We start from the raw sequence: 13,198 nt of genomic DNA, 5'->3' as shown, positions 1-13,198 counted from the left end.
ACAATATAGTAAAGTTCACTGGTGTCTAAAAGCAAGACAAAGCTAAAAACACAAACATCTCAAGAAGTAAATCCATTAGAAAGCCGAAAGAGCCACAGTCACATCCTCCGTCAGATCCCATCGGACTGTTATTTCAGCTTTGTTAAATCCAAATATCTCCAATTCCCAAAGGTAAGAAGTTCAGTGACCGGGTGGTCCTCACAGCTGCCAGAGACCTCCTCTCTTCCACAGAGATCTCTTCTGAATCCACCAATAAAGCAGTTGTGACTGTATGTTGCTGTGCTACCAGAAGCAGACCATTCTCTAAACTGCTTGACTGTCCTTTATTTCACTACAGAAATAGGGCTTTGCACACCAAAATAAAATGATGAGGCAGGCATGTTTTTGCTCCTATAACAAAAGTGGTGTGCATGTGTGTGTGTGTGTGTGTGTGTGCGTTTATGTGAGAGAGCGAGGAGGAGAAAAGAAGGGGGGGAGAGATCGAAAGAAGGATGAGAGTAGACAAAAAGATGGAGAAAGCTCAAGAGAGAGAAGAAGAGAGGGACGATGTGTTCCTTTTCTGTGTTCATGTTAGCTCCTAGGACATTTGGTTGACATAAAATGACACACAGCAAACTCTGCACATTTTGTCTTCTTCGAAGCAGCCTTGCAAAGAGCATTTTGTAAAACTCAGCACTGGAGCTGCTGAGAGCAGGAGGGGGAGAAGCTGTGATACGCTGCTTCATAATAGAGGCTCAAAAACCAAATTCCCCTGAATTATCAAAAGCCAAGACCTGCTAAATTTAGACTTGCCTCCAAAGACACTTAGGATAAACTCAGCAGGGCCAAACGGTACAAGCGATTATCCAACATTGTACTCTGCTCCTCCCCCTCCGCCGTGCTTTTCCAAAAATAACTGTGACGAACATAGAGGGATCTGACCCAAAGCCAAAATGTGAGTGAACAAGACATACAGCATCAGATTGTTAAACTGATAAGCTGTATAAAACTGTGAGCGGAAAATATTTGTGTCTATGTGTGCTCATGCACAAACTAAATAATAGCAGATAAAGCAGCGTTAACTGGAAACCAAGTCTTTCCCTGAATACAAGAAACCATTAAGCTCATATCAGCCCACATCTAGAAATTGCTTCCTTTTTCCATACCCCCAACCAAAGAACTCTTTGATCGCACTGAACCAATGATGATATTTCTGTTCTTGTGGCCTTGAGAAAAGTCATGATACAACAGTCACTGGCACAGAGTCTGAACCATCATGATCATTCTGCTTTTGTACTAGATTGTGTTTGGTTTCTATTATTCTGGATGCCAACCATGAGAAAGGACCGACATTTCCACAGCAATGAACGGCAAACCAACAAGACTTATAAAACAAGCTTGCAATTCATCATTATCTAAATATGACTTAATTGTACATCATTTAACTATGATTTGATTCTATATTATAATTCAACAGACCACTATATCAAATTTTTGTTAATCATGGACACCAAGAACCAGTGTCCTTCATGATGACCTGTTAGAAACACTTTGGCTCCCATCCAGTCTAAACCCAGCCAGCAGGCACTCTCCACCAGCTCTCTGTCATCACAGTGTCCCATCTCAACACGGTCACTGAAGTCAACTCCCTGCACTTATTCTACTATACTTCTACGTTACATCTACATATCGTATGCTGTCGACATGATTCATAGTGACTATTGTTTACAAGTGCTGCCCTGCAGGAATGAAAACACTGTCTTTGTGATGAGAAAACATGCCAGCAAGAAGGGAATATACACTGAGCAAGGTCATGGTGGGCATCCCCTTGAAAGAAACTCCATACACTCTAGGGTGATAGAAAAAAATCGATACACTTGAGTATCGCTGTATTTTATTTTGCAATACTGTATCGAATTTCAAAAAGGCAATATTGATTTTTTTTTTTTATTATTAAAATTTATGTTAAAAAATATTCATGTAAGACAGTGGTTCACTTTTATGTTGTGTTTAAACCCCCTACCGCTAGATGGCTATGCTGAGACGCACCACTAGTGTCCTCGCCTAGCAGTGCCTGACTTTTTGCTAGAAGCTAACAACGTAGCTATGGCTGAACTTCAGCCTACTTTAGCATATAAATATTAGCTCACTAAGACCCTTGAACCACAATCCCAAACTGGCAGTTTGATTTTCTGTGTACTGAATTATTTACCTAAAGTAAACTTCTTTGACTTTTATGAACATCGTCTTTTTTTTTAAATATTAGTTTTTGTAAAATTATACTTTAAAAAAATCCCAATATATCGCCTTACGCACAGTATCGAAATATATTGCAATATATTGAATCGTGACCCATGTATCGTGATACGTATCGTATCGCCAGATTCTTGCCAATACACAGCCCTAATACACTCTCTCTTTAAATATTTACATTAACTTATACTGTACATTTTACAATCTCCTTTCTTTCTTCTTCTCCTTGCAGTTCTTCTCCATCTTCTTCTGCTGTTAAACTAAAACTATTTGCAAGGGCAGTTTTTTAAAGAAGTTTTAAGACAACATAAAGAAAAACACTGTTTCTGTTCCAATATATATATATTTACAATATTACTTATTATATTATATTACAATATTACTTATATTATTATATATTATACATTTAAAATATATATATATATATATATATTTTAAATGTTTTTAAAGAACAGTATCATAAAATAAAGATCTATTTAAAGTCCAATCTCATGATTGCTATATTTAATCTCACATGAATTTCCATTGTACTTATACGATTTACAAGACTCAGCAGAACTCCAACAGTCGTGCTGGATTTCTTTCTTACTTTTTCATTTTTAGTTATTGATTTCTTTAGTATTGTTTTCTCCACTGCTGTGGACAGGCAACATGCAATGCAACTGCTCAGTGATTTACACTATCAAATATTATGTAAGTCAAACATGGCATGTATTACTGTAGTCTAGCACACAGATATTTAATAGAGACCATACACTAAGACCATACTACAGACGCACATACTCTCACTTCAGAAATAGATACAACACATCTCTAAAAATATGGGGGTCTAAGAGCATTTTGAAAGTTTATATGTTTTTTCATAGGACATCGCTTTGCAATAATCTTTAAAACCCTTAGCATTCCGCCCCCTTTTTCTAAAGGGATAGGGGTGAGGGACAGGAGATGTTTAGGGATGATTAATTCATTACATTAATGACATTAATTAATTAATTAAGCTTAGCGTTAGTTCATACAGCCATTCTCACATCAAGGCGGTCCTTTTAAATACGACTCCCTCCTCACTGGTCCCTGCTACACTGACGCTGCTTCACTCACTGCTGCTGCTGGCAACGCTTTGCCTCCACCAGCCCAGCCTCCACCTTCCTAGTTCAGAGTCCTAACCTTTCTTTTGGCTCACTTTTTTATACCCAATGGAGTTTCTGCGTAGCGCTGCCTGTTTCAGCTTAGCATGCTGCTTGGCTGGTCCAGGGAGCATTATCAAGAGTGGAGCCATCAGCGCCAAGCATAACTGTATTTCCATTTGTTACAATAAATGGTTAAATCTATGACGAAAGTGTTCCTGACGGAAAAATAAATTGTGAATAAAAGAAGAATTGAAGAAGAATAAAAAAGTGTATAAGGGCTTAGTACATTATGATATGAGTTTATGATGGCCATTATTATGCTCACTTATGTCTCATAGGTTGTTGCAGCAACTACCTTTCTACCTCTTGAGAATTAAAACAAATGGTCAGAAATCCCTCCAAAATACCCCATTAGACAAAAAGACCTTGAGGAACACCATAATGAAAGCCATGCTCTGATTTGGTATCATGTGGGATTTCTGCAAGAAATAAATTTTCTGCCGATTGGATGGCGAGCACTTCTGTTCTGGAACTGCTCAGACACCCCCTTATTGTGAATATACCTAAGTCATACACATCATCTGTGCCAGAGTTCTCTAGTTTGTGGATGTAAAGTTTCATGAGGCTGTGATTATCCTAGAGGTCGCAACAGGTCATTTTATACAGTGACACAAGTTTCAGAAAATAGTCTCACTAAATTATAAGGCTACTATGGGGAGTAACATTATCACACAGGAAAACAATTGCTCTCATTGAATCCACAAGAGTCACAGCTTCCCAGAAATAGCGAATTTATGCAATTCCAAGACCCCAGTATGCAGAAAATTTCAAAAACAACATTTTAGAAAAGACAGAAAAAAATAACACCTTTAAACTGCATGGTTAACTGCATGAAATTAGCAAAGAGTGGGCATATCTGTAAAGGGGAGACTCGTGGGTACCCATAGAACCCATTTTCATTCAGATATCTTGAGGTGAGAGGTCAAGGGAATTTTGCCTAATTTTGCCTAACTTTGGAGCATTATTTAGCCACCTTCCTGACAACCTAGCATGGTATGGTTGGTACCATTGGATTCATTAGATTGTCTAGCTTCATATGATGCAAATCGCTGAGCCTGCTACAGAGAGACAGAAAGTCGGCCAGGCCTGCAGGCGGGCTGTCGGATTATCAATATCAAGCAGTGCTCTTTGCTTCCCCTTCTGCATTTGCCAACAGATTAAGTAGTCTTCATCCATACATCACTATTCATTGGTCTCGTCAGTTTATCCCTTAATGCCTGCAGTGAAAACCAGTGACCAACATGTCCAACCCTCCATCCACATCCCATCTATGTCCAAAATGAGGGATCTTGAAGACTTTATGAATGAAGTATTACACAGGACGGGGCAAGAGATTAGTAAAAGAAATATCATTAAGCCTCCAAAGATCAAAGGTTCAAAGAAAATGAGGCCATTAAAGACTAGGTTAAGCCTGAAGGAAAGCATTAATCTAATGTTAGATAGAAGGGAGAGGATGAGAGAGAGAGAGAGAGAGAGAGAGAGAGAGAGAGAGAGAGAGAGAGAGAGAGAGAATCTGACACACATGTAATAACTGTAAAAGCTGAGTATTTAGCATTCCCAATTACAGTCGTACAAAGTCAAAAATGCAGCTAATTTCTGGGTAAGTCGCTGTAAATTCCAATTAACCATCTCAGTTCTAATTAAAAATGCCCTCTGGTCATTGACTGGTGTCTGCAGATGCTCTTTAAAAGGGAGAGGAGAAATTTAGTATTGCCTGTTGAAGGGATGTAATATGTAGGCTTGATCAGATTACTGCACATCTATTTCTTATTTTTAAGAGTCCGATTTTTCAATCAAAATCTTTAAAGATAAACAATCCATTTAAGTCCAATCTGCAAACCCTGTCTTATAGCCCTACCAATATTTGTGAGGCAGATACCGACCTACAAAACAACACACACATGATTTATGAGGTAGCTGTTGATGAACGCTATTATCCCACAATGACTTAGACAAAGGAAATGGAGGAGCTACCTGCAGCTGCAAAATATTAGAATAAAAAGCAAAAATTACAAATAAAAGTAATTATTTAATTTGCTTTCTCTTTTTCGAAAGGTAGTAGCATTCCAAAGTTGTTTTTTAAGATTCATTTTTTGGGGCTTTTCCCTTTATAATGTAGTGGATGACAGTGGATAGACATGAAAGGGGGGAGAGATGGGGGGTGACACGCTGCAGGACTCAGCCAACATGGGGCGAACGCTCTTACTGGGTGAGCTAGAGGCCACCCCCCAAAGTTGCAGTTTGATGTCCAACGTTACACGTAGTGTATAATTTCCTTTTAGGATAAATTGGTAAAGAATATCGGTTTCTTGTTTACTAACTGCAAAATACAATATAATACATAGTACTTATAGTAATACAAGTAGTATGTAGTATGGAATTGAGACACCGTATCTGTCGTGATCTCCAATAGAAGCTGAGCAGTCAGGTTTTTGGGTGGTTCACATTGTTCCTTTACTCTAGGCATGGAGATTCATTACGCTGCAAAGCGTTTGTTTTTATTTCTGCTGAATCTGTACTTGGCACTTCTCCTCCTCATGACATCAACACAGTGATAGTCTAGATGAATAGCGGACATTTAGATGTATAAAGACTGATATCGCCGGGCCGCCAGACTGCGATGATGTCAGTTTGGCACTCGAGCATTTTCCAAAACCATTTTGCACTGCACACATTTGAAGGGATGCATCAACACATAGACATGTCTGCATACACTTTAGGACAGTGTTCACTTAAAACACATGCAGGAAAAATATGTACACACAAACACAGACAAAACAGGGCATGTTGATGCCATTGCTGTAGGCTCTGGGTGAACTGAGCAAGCTTAGAAGAGGGGAGCCAGACCAGCAGAGGCTGTATTGTTTCACTTTATCCCCTTCTCTCCTGACAGTACAAAACACACAGAGCTCCACAGCTCTACTCGCACAAAGCCAGGGGCATCCAGTGGCTGGCCACAACACCCACCAGTGCCAAAGAACCTCACCTCGCCAACCTCCACATCTATTTCTCTCATCTCTTAACTGTCAAACTTCTTAAACCCCTCTTTCCTGCTTAATTACTCATAGTATCCAGATTTCTCTCTGTCTCTCAAGGCTTAATATATAGCAACGCTATTGATGAATTGATGCCCCCATTTCACTGTCACCAGAAAATCATTATTACGGCTTTAAGAGGTATGGATGCAAGGCACATTATTGGCAACACAATGAATGGTAATCTATAACAGGAGTCTTGAGATTTACGAGCCTCCTCAGATTTAAAATGTACAAGATGTTTCATGTAAAGTGCACCAATGTCTGTCAACATCACTCTAAAACATCCCTCTATTTTAGTAGTGTTGCTGATGGAAAGCACCAGGAGCACCGCAAAGAGGAGAAAAGTGGATCAATGTGTCATGCCCTCTAATGGCCACTAGGAGAAATGACGGTGAGAGACAGAGTGAGTGGGTAAATGAATAATGAAGCTGCTATAAGATACTGGTGAGGGAAATCCTAAAAGCACTACAAACACCCCACACAACATGCTTTTATTCCATATTAAAAGGAATATATTTGGGAAAAACAATTATTTTCTGTCTTGCTGGCAGTTTAATGAAAACATTGATACCAGTCTCATGTTTGTATGCTAAATATGAAGCTGAACGCAGGATGCAGGACACAGATAGCTTAGCTTAGCATACATACCGGAAACATGGAAACAGCTAGCCTAGCTCTGTCCAAAAGAGGACAAAAATGCTCACTAATTAACACATCTTGTTTGTTAAATCTGTGTCTAAGAAAGCAAATAAATGTAAAAGAAAAAGTATCCAACTCAATAAATCAATAAATTACACAAACACTCTATTTCATACAGCATGGACATGCAGGTGCATCGGCAATTAACTTTCGAGGCTCCAAACTCACTGATGTCTGCTGAAAAACTCCTGCATGTTATTACCCTCCATACAAACAAACATACACTTTACATCTGACTGCAGCAGATCAGCTTTCCATGTTCAAACACACTCAAACACCATGCAGTCATATTGAATGATACAGGACTAGGTCATTCAAGTGGTTTGGTGCACCACTGAACTCACAACATCAACCTCTGAGACAGTCAGTAACCTCTCTTACACTGTTTTCAAGATAATACCAAATCACAACACAAATTTTTTAATCTAAGAATAAAAAAAACACTGTTACAAATGTATGAATAAATCCACTACTCACTTGTGTTAGGAAGACAACACCGTCTTCCACAGCCATGTTCACTTTCTCTCCCTCTTTCTTTCTCTCCGCTGTATGAAGAGGAGTGAAACCTGAGCTCAGAGTGGCCGAGAAGCCAAGCAGCCAAACAGCCAACCAGTCATCTACTCGGTCAGTCAATCAGTTCTGTCCTTATTTTAACCTCAAGGGTATCCATACCACTCAGAGGAAAGAGCAAGGTGCCACTGGCTCAGGTAAAAAAAAAAAGTCAAAGCACACCAACAAATGCGAGCACTGGAACTAGTAGTGAGTAGAGGGCGGGAAAGAAAAGGATGCCGGGTAGAGAGGAAAGTAGAAGAGAAGGGGTTCTATCTCTTCAGTGATGAGTAAACAAAGCATTGAGCGCATTGAGCGCCTTTCAAACCGCAGAAAGGACACACAACAAATCCCCTCTGCTGCCTCTCCCCCTCCCTGTCCTCTCTCTATCTGTCTTTAAAAAAAAAAAAAAACATGTCAACAAGGGTAAATCCCTGCCGCCTCGCAGAAACTGGCCTCTGCCCCAGAAAGCACCTTCAAGCGGGGAGGGTGCAGGAGCAGCACCCTGACTTACCATAATAGCTGAGGCTTCTCCCTCCCTCTCTGCCTCCTTCCTTTTCTTCCTCTCCTTCATTTACTCTGAAGGGGATGGTGGTGGTGGGGGGGTTTCAATGTGATCTTGATATCCAAGGTTGGGGAGGCGAGCAGGGAGAAGGGTCAAACTGAAAATAGCAGCTGAAACAAATACTTTAGCTAAAGTGACTCGACTGTGATATGTCAAATTCCCCCCCATCTCTCTTGTTATCCCACCCACTCTCCCTCCCACTCATTCTCTCTGGTTCACTCTCCCTTCCTCCCTCAGTCTCTACCAGTAGCTCTTTATTGTCATCCTGCTTATCAGCCCCCCCCTCTAACAAAGGCCGGCGTTAGTGTGTGTGTGTTGTGAGTGTATTTCCAGGCTGGGCTAGCTTGCTACCTGGTTGCATGAAATCAACCACAGGGATCTCAATGCATGGGAGCTAACAGAAGAAATATGTGCGACTATTAGAGGGGTTAACGAATCCAGTAACGACAGAGAAGAACAATAACACCAGACGCTATTTTGTTTTGGGGCGAGTGAAGCCCCCCCCCCGGACAGCCAATGGGGACACTTTAACAGAGTATTAGGGGCTTTTCCTTTGGTATTAGGGACACCCTCTGTCCTCCCACCTCTCACCCCTCAGCAGTCACGCCCCACTGCAGTCAGCTGAGTGGGAGCTGGGGATGAGAAGCTCACCCCCACCGATTTCTCCTCACAAATCCTTCTCAAAGCTGAGCCCTAACACGATAGCAGGATGATAGCAGCCAAGTATACTCACCGCTCTCCTGGAAAATCTATGTAAAGGGCTTGGATCTGATCACTATCTGTGATCTGACTTGAGGTTAAGCGTAGCGTTCAGCATAACTACTGTACCCATGTTATATGTTTGATCTTGGGTTATTACACCTAATGGGTGGTATCTGATTATCTTATCTTGGAAAACCACCCACAGCTGTAAAGCGTTCTTAACCGTTTTACCTTTAAAAAGCAAATTATTTCAAATTATTTCCACAATAGATCAACTCCTATTACTAGACTGAATGTTGATTAGACCAGTGGGGGTCAGGACCCCCCCCCCCCCAAAGAAGTCACAAGATAAATCTGAGGTTATGATTAATTGGGTAGCGAAAAATGTTCTGCTACACAAAATTATTTTTATTTTTAGGACTTTAAAACCAAACTTTAAAAGTGAGGTTGCCAGGCAACCAGTGGAATCTTACAGCAATCATTGCACCTGGTCAAGAAATAACCAGACCCATAACTGCCTGTAAAATCTGGTATTTCGCCTCAGTTTTTGTACATATTATAAAAAGTGTTAATTAGTTAGCTTTTGTTTGTGTATTTACCATACAGACATGAGAGTGGTATCAACATTTTCATCTAAATCTCGGTAAGACAGCATATGAATATCTTGCCTTCAGCATAGTTTAGGCAATGTATGGTTAAGGTTTGGTTATGGATGGTTAGGCAACTAAAACACATAAGAAAGAATCATGATCATGTTAATAAAAAATAAACACTGACTGCTGGTCTGTGACAGGATGCAAGATTTGGTCTCTTGCATCCAACAGAATGGTTCAATTAAAGCATAATTTGTGGGGATACTCAGCCAAAGAGGTACTTTTATTGTCAGTGGAAAAGCTGCTCTCTACAGATGTGTAAACAAATGCTGTGGTCATTACCTTCCAGCACATGGAAAATCCCTGGCACACAGCTACTGTATGTGGTCACTCTTTCCTTCTGCCTACAGTATTTTGATAATAAATAATCATCAGTATCACACCCATGTTATTTATAGCGGGAATGCTGTTGTTCTGGCAGCCTTTCCTGTAACATCATACACACACAAACACACAGAACAGACAGTCACATGCAGCCATCCCTCCCTCAACCACTGCTTTCACATTCTGTCACTATTCCAGAGGAATGGCACCACTGCATTATGGGTATTTTCTAGTGCTATCAACTTTCAGACGACAGATAAAAAGCGTCAGAGATAGTCAGCGAGGGTCAGAGAAATTCAAAAGGAGGGAGAAACAGAGAGTGGTGTACGTGAGAGCTGACAGAGGGAGTGACAGATGCTCTGGACCAGAAGAGGCGAGTTGAACATGTGATTGGTGGATCAGAGGCCCATTCACGCTTACACTGCAGTGAGCAGCCCTCCTTGGAAACGACAGGGTTACCATGGCTACTGAGGGAGGTTACAACAGAAGAGGAAGGGAGTCAAGCCTACTTATGGAAAATTATCTTTTTTGACACAGTTGTGCTCACACACGCACGGCACCTCAGTCATTCTTATGTTAGCGTCTGTCAAAATCACACAAACAGTATGGCTAATACATTATATGAGAGATATGTTTCTAGTAGGGGCATATGTGTATTTTAAGTTAAAAGTAGTTGTACAATTGCGTAGCCTATTTGAGCTATTATTAGCAAAAAAATAAACAATATAAGACAGAGAGGTGGTCGATATGGATAAAACCTTCTAGCATGTATTTGTGTATATACTGTATATGTAGATACATGTATATATTTTTATTTATTAGTATATAAGTCCCTATTTTGTATTTTTTTTCATTTGATTATTAGTTTACTCTTATTTTCTTTCTTTTTTCTGTTTTATAGTTATTTTAATTCTAAATTGAAGCTAGACATGCTACGTTTTATCTGTTGGGAAAGTTTAGTTGCCATATATTATAGCAATCTAGTACAATATAGTATATAATACAGTATATTTTCTGGAAATTCAATACAAATAAAAGATAAAATTAGCAATAGGCAATATTGATAGTAAACACTGGTGATGATGACCAAATAAGTAGATTGATTTATTGAGTTAGCTAACACTCAAATAAGCTTAGACAATCATTTAGCTGTAACATAGCCTTCAAGACCTGGAAAAGACCTTATATTATATTATAATAACTAAATCCAAGACCATATTAGATCTTATATAACAACATATGGATTTATTGTCCACCAAGAGCTTCTCAGTGTTGACTATTCCTGACCAACTTGACTAAATATGATCAGTGTGAAAAATATTACCAAAGTGTATCAATCAAAAGCACTGTAATATTTCTTGGAAGTAGTGCTTTGCTCCAGAACTGTATTATGCTTATGACATCCAACCCTAAAAACAGTGCTATGTATATGTACATTCAAAGGGAATAGAAATGGCTCTGGGCGAATCCAATTGCCCCCCGGCTGGCTTTTCTTTCCTGGTTTCACAAACATACTCTGCGAGCTCAGCCATCTCAGAGGAGCTGCAAAATATCACACCGTCCTCATTCTAGGAAGTATCCACAATTTCTGTCGAGATCATATGCAACACACCACATGTAGCAGATATTTACTGAACTGCTGCTGCCGCACAGAGCCCGCTCAAGGGCACAGCTCCCCTTTGTCACCTGGGACATGAAACCGTTGTGGAAGGGAGAGAGCTGAGAAGGCAGAGAGGAAGGGTAGAAAGGAGAGAAAGAGTTGAAGAGGAGGGAGCAATCTTGAAAAGGAAAATAGGTAAACCATTCAACTAGAGCAAGGAGTGAATCATCATGCACCATCACAACCCAGTTTGGCTAATGTACAGTATATGTTCAGATTATTTTATCAAGTTATTACTTCATGAGAAAAGCTCTACAAGGTAAGTAAAACATCTATGATTTTTTTTTTTAAATCCTACACTACTATTTTTGTGCTTGTAGTTGGAGGCATGCTGAGGTGACATCTGTAAAAATTCAATTATTTACAACCATAATACCAAATGTAATCCCGCAGTTCTACTACTACTGCACACATTAAGCCTCCTGTCCCTCTACTGTCTAGGACCAGGGACAATAATGCTGACACTGACGTGAGGAGAACTTGAATGTCACATTGGATTTTATCCAACTGACTCGTCAGCTATACAGGTGAAATCTACACACTAGTGCACCGTGCTCAATCAATATCTGTCCCGCCAAAAAGTCACTCTAAAACAATCTCCAGAAGAGCAAACGTGAGAAATGAAATACAAATGAGGGGGAGAGGTAAAAGGAAACTGGAGGGGGGTGGTAAGGTTGAAAGGAGAGAAAGTCAGAAAGGGGAGAGACAGTAAAATAGAGGCAGTACAGAGTAAGAGTAAAGCAATAAGAATATATATATATATATATATATATACGAGAGTATGAGAAAGAAAAAAGAGAGAAAGATGGGACAGAGACATGGACGCATGGCCAAACAGTGACAAGAGACTACAGAAAACTAAGCAACATACTAAAGTTGAGTTCAATCAATCAAAGTCAGAGACACCAAACTCCTCCTCCTATTACTCCTGCTTTCTTTCTCCTCTCCTCCTCCTCTAGCCTCAGTTTGACCTGCAGCAGACTCTGTTCAAAAGTCGAACACTGGACTCTGGTGGACAGTCTCCTGTATGACAATTGTATAAAACAGGTAACATTTTCTCCAAATAGAGCTTGTTAGAAGGCTTTTAAATGTTTTGATCAATTCTACTGTAAATGGAATAAACTTAAACAGGACATGTAGTTGGATCATCTTTTCTTTGGCTAATCATGAAATTTTACTGTAATGAGAGTCCATGATTAACTACACATGCACATGCAATGGTTAGATCTGAGCAAGTTAATATGTCTTTATCCCATATTTTTGTGTTCAAATTTTATTTAATGCGGGTTTGATGCTCATCTCTTTATCCGTTTATCTTTTTGTGCAGTTTTGAAATTTGTAATGTGAGTCTAAATGTTTTTGCTTGTGTTGCCCTGTGTACAAAAGATAGTAAGCAGCTCTCATTGGAAAGTCCTTTATAAATAAAGCTTGAATTACGGAACAAAAAGATTATTGCCAATTATATTATACAGGAGAGACTGCGGCAACAAGTTGTAAACACAACACTGAAATATAATCACTGACATAGTTAAGTTGATATGGTATGGCAAACAGTTGCCTGTGTACATGTCCAGCAGATATGGGAAAAA

General features: G+C 39.7%; 1 protein-coding gene across 19 annotated transcripts in view; it reads right to left on the bottom strand.

Moving 5' to 3' along the window:
- LOC144532420 (uncharacterized) overlaps positions 1-13,198 on the bottom strand; it is a 132,468-nt gene that overhangs the window by 66,152 nt on the left and 53,118 nt on the right. The gene's annotated exons all lie outside the window — the stretch shown is intronic.

The sequence above is a fragment of the Sander vitreus genome, chromosome 17 (assembly GCF_031162955.1).
Source record: "Sander vitreus isolate 19-12246 chromosome 17, sanVit1, whole genome shotgun sequence".
NCBI lineage: Eukaryota > Metazoa > Chordata > Actinopteri > Perciformes > Percidae > Sander > Sander vitreus.
Note: the sequence above shows the minus strand (reverse complement) of the source record. Positions and strands in the feature narration are given on the sequence as shown.